The sequence below is a fragment of the Myotis brandtii genome, unplaced genomic scaffold (assembly GCF_000412655.1).
Source record: "Myotis brandtii unplaced genomic scaffold, ASM41265v1 scaffold215, whole genome shotgun sequence".
Classification (NCBI taxonomy): domain Eukaryota; kingdom Metazoa; phylum Chordata; class Mammalia; order Chiroptera; family Vespertilionidae; genus Myotis; species Myotis brandtii.
Window position 1 is genome coordinate 2,270,397 of NW_005358043.1, and position 9,620 is coordinate 2,280,016.

Genomic DNA, 9,620 nt, shown 5'->3' on the forward strand with positions numbered 1-9,620 from the left:
GCAGAATTTTCAATCCCCCATTAGGAAACAAGGACATGAAACCTCTGCCACCTGCCCAACTTGGGAGCTCACGTCCTAATCTCCTTTTTGCTGCATGTAATGAGGTTAGAGTTACAATAGTTATTTATCAGTATGGTGACTACTATTCCTTTGGTTACTTCCGAATATATTGTTAAGCTTTTGGAGAGATAGAAATGATATTGGATGGTTACCATAATAGTAGAAAAGGCAATATGAGTGAACAATACATCTAAATTGTTAGAATTTGTATTGTTAAGCTTTTAGAAGGGTAGAAATGATATTTGATGGTTACCATAATAGAAAAGTCAATATGAGTGAACAATACATCTAAATTGTTAGAATTTGTAGTGACAGAACCCTCGAGAGCAGGGTTTAATATACATGTTTGTATGCACATTTACATGTGTCTTTCTGTGAGCCATTAAAACTGAGTTGTTTGGCCACACTGAAGTAATCCCAGTTCCCACTCATTCTTCCCACTTTTCACCCTACCTGGAATGTCCCCATCTTCCCATCACCTCTAATTCTTGCTCCTTATCCATTTTATCCAAATCCTCCCTAACCTCAAGGTCAAAGTTAAGCATTGCTTCCCCCTTCCCATAGCCTTTCAGCCAGTTGGAATTTCTTCCAACTCTGGAGTCCTATAAGAACTTTATCTGTACTTCTGTTTGCTCTTTTATTTATTCATTCAATTAACATTTACAGAAGGTCTATTTCCCCAGACAGTTCCCACTACTGGCTTAGTAGTTTTATGAGGACCCATGTTTTAATCTCCTTTACTAGAAGGAAAACTCCTTTGGAGCAAGTTTCATGTCTGATTAATTTTGTGTCCCACTAGACATTTTTTGGTGTGAACACTGTTAGTTGCCTACACAGGATCAGTTTCCTCCTATTTCTTTTTTCCAACGGAATTCCAAGGTTGCCTAGGTATTTCCTCACCTGTGTTGACATCAAGAAATGCCTCAGATTGTTGCATGTCCTCTTCCTTCCTTTCCACTCTTTCCCTCCCTATCTCCTCCTTCCCTCCCCACCCTCCTTCCGCTTTCATTGCTTTCTTCCTTCAAGTTATTCAGTAAACATTTACTGAGCCAGGTATTTTCCTGGGTGCTAAAGATAGAAAATGCTGTAAAGTGAAATGGTCTTATTCTTGATGAATCTTAGGTTGAGATTTTTAATAACTTGTCCAAGATTCCAAAACATAACTAAGCTCGACTTCCTCATGAGGAGACTGAAGCCTTGAGGTTAAATAACATGTCCAACTTCAGAAAGCAAGTGGCAGAGAGGAGCTAAAAGTCAGGCGCGCGCGCACACACACACACACACACACACACACACACACACACACTTGGTGATGCCTGTGCTGACCTCTTCAAAGAATAAGCCTCTGAAAGCTGGATCAGCTGAGTGACGTCATGGGACCGTGACCCGCTCCGTTTGGCTTCTTGGAGGAGAGGACATGGAGAAGGAGCGAGAGACTCTGCAAGCCTGGAAGGAGCGCGTGGAGCAGGAGCTGGACCGCGTGGTGGCTTTCTGGATGGAGCACTCCCACGACCAGGAGCATGGGGGCTTCTTCACCTGCCTCGGCTGCAACCGGAAGGTGTATGATGACCTTAAGTATGTCTGGCTGCAGGGGAGGCAGGTGTGGATGTACTGTCGCTTGTACCGCAGATTTGAGCGCTTCCGTCGCCCTGAACTTCTGGATTCAGCTAAAGCAGGTGGCGAATTTTTGCTGCGCTACGCCTGAGTGGCACCTCCTGCGAAGAAGTGTGCCTTTGTCCTGACTCGGGATGGCCGCCCGGTCAAGGTGCAGCGAACCATCTTTAGCGGGTGTTTCTACATCATGGCCATGGATGAGCTGTGGAGGGTGACAGGGGAAGCACGTTACCAGAGCGAAGCTGTGGAGATGATGGATCAGATCGTCCACTGGGTGCGGAAAGACCCATCGGGACTGGGCCGGCCCTGGCTCCCAGGGGCCCCAGCCTCAGAGTCCATGGCGGTGCCCATGATGCTGCTCAACCTGGTGGAGCAGCTCGGGGAGGCAGACAAGGAGATGGTGAGCAAGTACGTGGAGCTGGATGATCGGTGTGCCCAGAGCTGGATGATCGGTGTGCCCAGAGGATTCTGCAGCATGTCCAGAGGGATGGGCAGGCTGTGCTGGAGAATGTGTCAGAGGATGGCAAGGAACTCCCCGGTTGCCTGGGGAGACACCAGAATGCAGGCCACGCACTAGAAGCTGGATGGTTCCTGCTCCTCACGCCACCTGGAAAGGTGACCCTGAACTTCGAGCCCACATTATTGACAAGTTCCTATTGTTACTTTTCTGCTCTGGATGGGATCCTGACCACGGAGGCCTCTTGTACTTCCAGGATGTGGATGGCCTCTGCCCTACCCAGCTGGAGTGGGCCATGAAGCTCTGGTGGCCGCACAGTGAAGCCATGATTGCCTTACTTATGGGCTACAGCGACAGTGGGGACCCTGCCTTACTGCACCTCTTCTACCAGGTGGCTGAGTACACCTTCCGCCAGTTTCGCGATCCTGAGCATGGGGAGTGGTTTGGCTACCTAAACAGAGATGGGACGGTTGCCCTCACCATCAAGGGAGGTCCTTTCAAAGGCTGCTTCCACGTGCCGCGGTGCCTAGCCATGTGTGAAGAGATGCTGGACGCTCTGCTGAGCCGCTGAGCCCCTGTCCCTGTCCACGCCCCGATCCCTGCCCAGGGCGCCGGGTCCCCACCTGCCGACCTCGCCCGCGGAACCGCAAAATAAAGCTGAGCCTGTTCCTCTGAAAAAAAAGAAGAAGAAGCCTCTGTGGTCATATAAGAGCCACTGGAAGCACCGGCTGTTGACAGCAGCAGCCTAGTCCGCTGAGCCAGGAAGAGGGCTCACAGAGCGTCTCGGAGCCACCCGGAGGGCAGGGTTTAATATACATGTTTGTATGCACATTTACATGTGTCTATACTTTTTTGGTTTAAATTGGAGCTGAAAAAGGGATTGGCATTTCAAGACAGTCCCTGCCCTCAAAGAACCCCCAGTCTAGTGGGGGAGACCAATGCTTTTAATTACAAAATCCTTTGGCATGTGTAGGCCCAGGGCACAGACTGGAGGGGGCTCCTGATCTGTGGGCGAGGGCGCGGGCTCTGGAACAGTTTCACAGAGCAGGTCACTGTAGGTGAGTCCTGAAGGGCGAGGAAGACCAATAAATAGGGAATAGGGAATATTCTAGGCAAAGCGCCCAGGGCTTTGTGTCACCTTTGGGAAGCATGGGTGGAGCTGAAGAACAGGCCACCTGGAGGGCAGTTATGCTGGAGTGCGCCAGGTGAGCTCAGAGCAGTGTTCAGGCCACAAGGGACCTTTCATATCAGACTAAGCAGTTACTATTTATCCTACAGATAATAAGAAGCCTCACTGGATTTCAAGCAGGGGGTAAGTAGATTTTCATTTTAGAAACATCACCTTGTTGGCAGTTGAAAGGACAGACTGAAAGGGGGCCAGCCCAGAGACAATAAGATTTGTTAGAATTTTTTGTTTTTGTTTTTAAAAGTTCACGCAAGAAATAATGGAGGCAGTGGGATATACAAAAAGAAAAAGGATTGTGATTTAAGAGGTTGGGTTTTTAAAACTTGGTCACATAAGTAAGGATCACAACTTATCTTTCCTATTTGATATGTTTTTATTTTTTACTATTTCTTTGAAATAAATATTTACTATTCACATGAGTGTGTATTAAGTGATTTTCCAGAGTAAAAACTATGAAACTCCTAGAAAGCACATATGTATAAAAGGTGTATTACAATACTAATATTCAATATACAGTAGAGCTTTTACAGGAGAGGGTGAACATAAAATAACAGTGTTGACAATTATTCAATACCAAGGGCTCATCTTGAACTTGCGGTCAATTTAACTTCCAGTTAAGTATCTTCTGGTCACCTGGCCTTGACCGAAAACATTCACACTGAGTGAGCTTTATGTGATAATGTCCCGAATAAAGGCTATTTATAATGAATGACCAGCTCAAAGAGGTTCCTGTCCTGGAGAAGTGGTGGAGATGCCATCCTGACTGATTCCAGATGAAGAGAAGGAGGGGGGGAAAAAGTGGAACTTGTATTTTTGCAAAAGGAGGAGAAATAATGATATTTTTTTCTCATAGGCATTCAAACACCAAGCAAATGTGATGTTCTGGCCTACCTCTGCATCCGCAGGCTCTGGAGGTCCAGGGCAGTGTTTCCTGACTCTAGCGGTCTGTGATTCAGCTCTCACAGTGCACTAGACTGACCAAAGGGAAAGACTGACTAATAAAAAGTTATCAGATCTTTCTGGTCCAAACACAAAAAATGGATATAAACCAGGAAAGATTGGCATGAATCACTGGATAAAAGAGTATTTCTTCTATAAGCAGACATGAATATTAATTGCAGCACTGATTGTGATGGTGAGAAGCTGGCATCCGAGTTTATAGTAACAGTAGGATGGATAAATAAATTGTTGGATAGTCATACAATGAAATACCATTCCACACGTAAACATGAATGAATTTGAGGTTTGTGTATCATTGTAAATATACAATGGCCAGAACATATATTAAAAACAGAACTCTGATCCATAACTTTCAGCCGTCCCTTAAACAGGCCAGGAAGCCAGCCTGTTTTAAGATTTGCAGGAAGTCAGATCTCTATCTTTAATGACAATCCAATAGGCTAAACAATAACATTTATAACAACTGACCCCAAATGGCCAGGAGTTGATTAAAAACTTCCCTAATTTTTGCCTAGCTGGCATGGCTCAGTGGACTGACCTATGAACCAGGAGGTCACAGGAGTTCAATTCCCAGTTGGGGCACATGCCTGGATTGCAGGCTTGATCCCCAGTATGGGGCATGCGGGAGGCAGCTGCTCAATGATTATCTCTCATCATTGATGTTTCTCTCGCTCCCTTTCTCTTCCTCTCTGAAATCAATAAAAATATTTTTTTAAAACTTCCCTAATTTTTGTCCCATTTCCAACTTGGGACCGACCAGCGAAAGCCAAAAATGCACCCCTGACTAAATACAGAAGGTGCTCCCTTCTAGTCAGCCCACCAATAGCTGACTCATGCCAACACCTCCAACCAGGGCACACCTGCAGGCTTCCCTCCTCCTCCTCCATTATAAAGCTACAATATGTTACTTGAGAACACCAATAATAATATCTGAAGCTAATCTAGCAAAGTTTTGACAGGCTGAATTGTGGGCTTGTGGCTGTTACACTTTTTTCTATGTGCTTAAATCTTTAATGATACTAAAAAAATGCAAATGCTAACTCTTCCAATTATGAAGTAAAAATGCTTCTTGTGCAGTAAATGATGCTTCTACCTGACACAAATACCCCCCTAGTTAAGATTGGCAGTCAGCGGCTTTTTAAAGAGTGAGACAGAATGCAAGTATTTTCTGCAACTTCCTTTCCTCCCACAACGATGGCAAAACATTGACAGTTTTCTTTTTCTTTGTTTCATTATATCCTTTTAGTGAATGTATACATGTCTTTGCACTACCTTTCATACGACCTCTTGTGACCTCATCACTCTGTCCCTCAATTATATATGTCCCTCATGCATCTTTTTTGTTTTTAAAAAATGTCATATTTCCTTTGTCCAAATATAAGAATAGTATGTTCAGTGGAAACATTTTATAAAATACAGGATATGCATAAATTTAAAAAAGTACCTATAGTCATACTATTCTGACATATTTTTTCAATATGTATTTTTCAATGTACTTTTTCTAATAATTTTGTTTATACATTTAAAAATAATAGATGTTTAGGTTCTATTCATATTAATATTTTATTGAGATACCAGCCTCAAATAATATCTATACCAATATGCCCCTTATCCTACTAATAAAGAGGGAATATGCTAATTGACCCTCACACTGTCACAAAGATGGCGGTGCCCACAGACAATAAGGAGGGAATATGCTAATTGACTGACCCGCCCTCAAAGATGGCAGTGCCCACAGCCACAAGATGGCCAGCAGGGGAGGGCAGTTGTGGGTGATCAGGCCAGCAGGGGAAGGCAGTTAGGGGAGATTGGGCCTACAGGGGAGGGGGGGAAATTGGGGGGGAACAGGCCTACAGGGGAGGGCAGTTTGGGGCAATCAGGCCAGCAGAGGAGCAGTTAGGCATTGATCAGGCTGGCAGGTGAGTGGCTAGGGGTGATCAGGCTGGCAGGAGAGGGCAGTGGGTGACCGGGCCAACAGGGGAGGGCAGTTGGGGGTGACTGGGCTGGCAGGGGAGGGCTGTTTGGGGCAACTTGGCCAGCAGGGGAGGGCAGTTGGGGGCGATCAGACTGGCAGGGGAACAGTTAGACGTTGACAAGGCTGGCAGGGGAGTGGTTAGAGGCAATCAGGCAGGCAGGCAGGCAAGCGGTTGGGAGCCAGCAGTCCCAGATTGTGAGATGGATGTCTGTCTGCTGGTTTAGGCCCGATCGGTGGTATATAAAATTGTCACCTAGCCCTAGCTGGTTTGGCTCAGTGGATAGAATGTTGGTCTGCAGACTGAAGGGTCCTGGGTTTGATTCAGGTCAAGGGCACATGCCTGGGTTGCAAGCTCAATCCTCAGGAGGGGGCATGCAAGATCCTCTCTTATCATTGATGTTTCTATCTCTCTTTCCCTTCCTTCCTCTCTGAAATCAATGAAAATATAAAAAATAAATAAAATAAAATTGTCACCTGAAAGAAGAGACTGGCACAGGAGAATATTAATGAATAAATGTATGAAATAAATGCGTGAATAAAGCAATAATGAGTTAGGCAGAGAAATATCATCTACATTTTCATAGGTGAAAATTTTAAATATATATATATATAAGACAGAGGTAAAGTCTCTTCAAATTCAAGAAGATAGAAATCATATCAAGATCACAATGGCATAATATTAGAGATGAACTACAATAAAAACAATAAAAAAATTCAAACACTTGGAGGTTAAATAGCATATTATTAAACAACTAGAATCTCGGTGCATGAAATTTGTGCACTGGGGGGGATTGTCTCTCAGCCCAGCCTGCACCCTATCCAACCTGGGACCACTCGGCGGATGTCCGACTGCCGGTTTAGGTCTAATCCCTTTGTGATCAGGCCTAAACCGGCAGTCGGAAATCCCTCTCACAATCCAGGACTGCTGGCTGCCAACCGCTCACCTGCCTGCCTGCCTGATTGCCCCTAACTGCTTCTGCCTGCCAGCCTGATCACCCCTAACTGCCCTCCCCTGCTGGCCTGGTTTCCCCCAACTGCCCTCCACTGCTGACCCGGTAACCCCTAACTTTCCACCCTTTCCAGAATGGTCACCCCTAACTGTCCTCCCCTGCTGGCCCGATTGCCCTTAACTGCCCTCCCCTGCCAACCTGGTCACCCCTAACTGCCCTCCGCTGCTGGCCCCATCGCCCCCAACTGCCCTCCCCTGAAGGCCTGGTCACCCCCAACTGCCCTCCCCTCCAGGCCTTGTCCCCCCAACTGCCCCCCCTGCAGGCCGGGGTCTCCCCCCAACTGTCCTCCCCTGCAGGCCTGGTCGCCCCTAACTGCTTTCCCCTGCTGGCTCTGTCACCCCTAACTGCCCTCCCCTGCTGGCCTGATTGCCCACAACTGCCCTCCCCTGCTGGCCATTTTGTGGTGGCCATCTTTGACCACATGGGGGCAGCCATTTTGTGTGATGGAGTGATGGTCAATCACCTCATTATTTATGTATATATATGTATATATATGTATATGTATATATGCATATATATATGTGTGTGTGTGTATGTATATATGTGTGTGTGTATATATCCAATAGCTCCCCAAAGTTCATATATTGAGCATGGACTAAATACCTCAAGGAATCAAGTTATCAACTACACTGTTCCCAGTGTCCCCTGGGGAAGAATCTGGAGACAGCAGAATCATCCTCAGGCTTAGTATCAGAGACTGCTATATCAAGAAGACATGATTTGGATTCCAGCTCAGAGGAAACCAGGTTAGCATCTTCAATGGTCTCCCTTAAGATTCTGGGCACTAGTCCAATGTCATTTCTCTAGTTAATAATTAATTCTTTTCTGAACATAACCTGCCCTATAATTTTAAAAGAAATTATTAGAGTTTTTTACCTGACTCAGTGAAAGTCATTTTGATTCAATGTTACTTTCATAACATTATCTGATATGTCTGAGGGATAATTATGTTTTATAGTTATAGAAAGTTATAGAAGTTAACAAGGCTACAACATAAAATGGTTTAAATTAAGGTGATATAAAATACAGAGAAAAGCCACTGACCAGTAAAAATAGTCTGTGATGGAAATGTCTTGCAGTACAAATCAGTTACATCAAAGGAATAAAATGCACATTTATCCCATCATAATGTAATTTCTAGACAGTTTATTCAATCACCCTGTAGCTTCATATGATATGAAATACTAGTATGATCTAAAATGTTGAATTCACAATAAACTAAGTTTAAAGTCTTAAAATAATGCAAGCATTTAATTTACTTGTTCAAAATGATAATTAATGTTGGTTGATCATTCATTTTGTATGAAATGTTGATCAACTCTCATGCGCTACAACATGTGTGGTTTACGGGGTGAGGAAGGACAAAGGTTTAGGTGCAGCTCTGACCCCTCTTCCCAGTGAGCACACCTGCCCCTGCCTATTTACAGACACCTCCAACTTAGGGTACTTGAAGCTGAACTTGTTATCTTTTTCAAAAACCCTCTCTGCCTTCCCATCTTCATCAATAGTATCATCATCTTTAGTTTCCCAGACAACAACAAAATAAGATCTTCTCAGTTCCTCCTCTGAATACTGTTTTCCCAACTCTCCACCTCCCATTCTGTCATTCTACCCATTAACCTAAGAATCAGAAAGCTTACTGATTCTATCTCATAAATGTTCCTCAAATCCAGATACTACTCATCTCACCTTCACGTTCATGGCCTCTTCCACAGCCTTTAGTCAGTTCCTCATTGTCTGTGAGCTCATCAACTGCAACAGCCTCTAAATAACTCACTGTCTGAGGACCTCCTCAGTTCACACCTCACTCTGCTCACAGAGTTGTCTTGTACAAAAATAGATCTCATTGTGAGAAATCTTTGTAAAAATTTGTTAGCTCCCTGTTGCTACTTGGCATAATATATCAAGACCTTCATCGTTTGACTGCAGTCTATCTGATCAGCTTCATGTTCGGCATGAAGTCTGCTCTTTACATTTGTAGGGCCTGGCCAAGAGTAGAAATGGAGGCCCATACACCATATATATGAAGATAAAAATTTATAAATCAGGCTTACAAAATGTTAAATAGGTTCAAGCCTTCTATATCAACTGCTTAAAGGACATGTAGACCTGGGGTAAAAATAACTGCTTAAAGGACATGGAGACCTGGCATAAATTTAGAATTCTTGAACTCCTCCAAGGCTCACATGGGAACCAGCAGCACAGGAAGGCTCTGGGCCACCAGCCTGTACCCTACTCTCTTTTCTTCCACTCCTAATTTCCCTCCATGAAGAGTCTTGTGAGCAGGCTGTGGACACCCCTAGCTGATGTCAGAGCTCAACCGCACACCCCTGCAAACAGCCATCCCTTTGCCCCACC

The 9,620-nt window shown here is 44.8% G+C and overlaps 1 pseudogene; it reads left to right on the forward strand.

Moving 5' to 3' along the window:
• The first annotated feature begins 1,424 nt into the window (after nucleotides 1-1,424).
• LOC102246431 lies at nucleotides 1,425-2,813 on the forward strand (annotated as a pseudogene).
• Nucleotides 2,814-9,620: the final 6,807 nt, after the last annotated feature.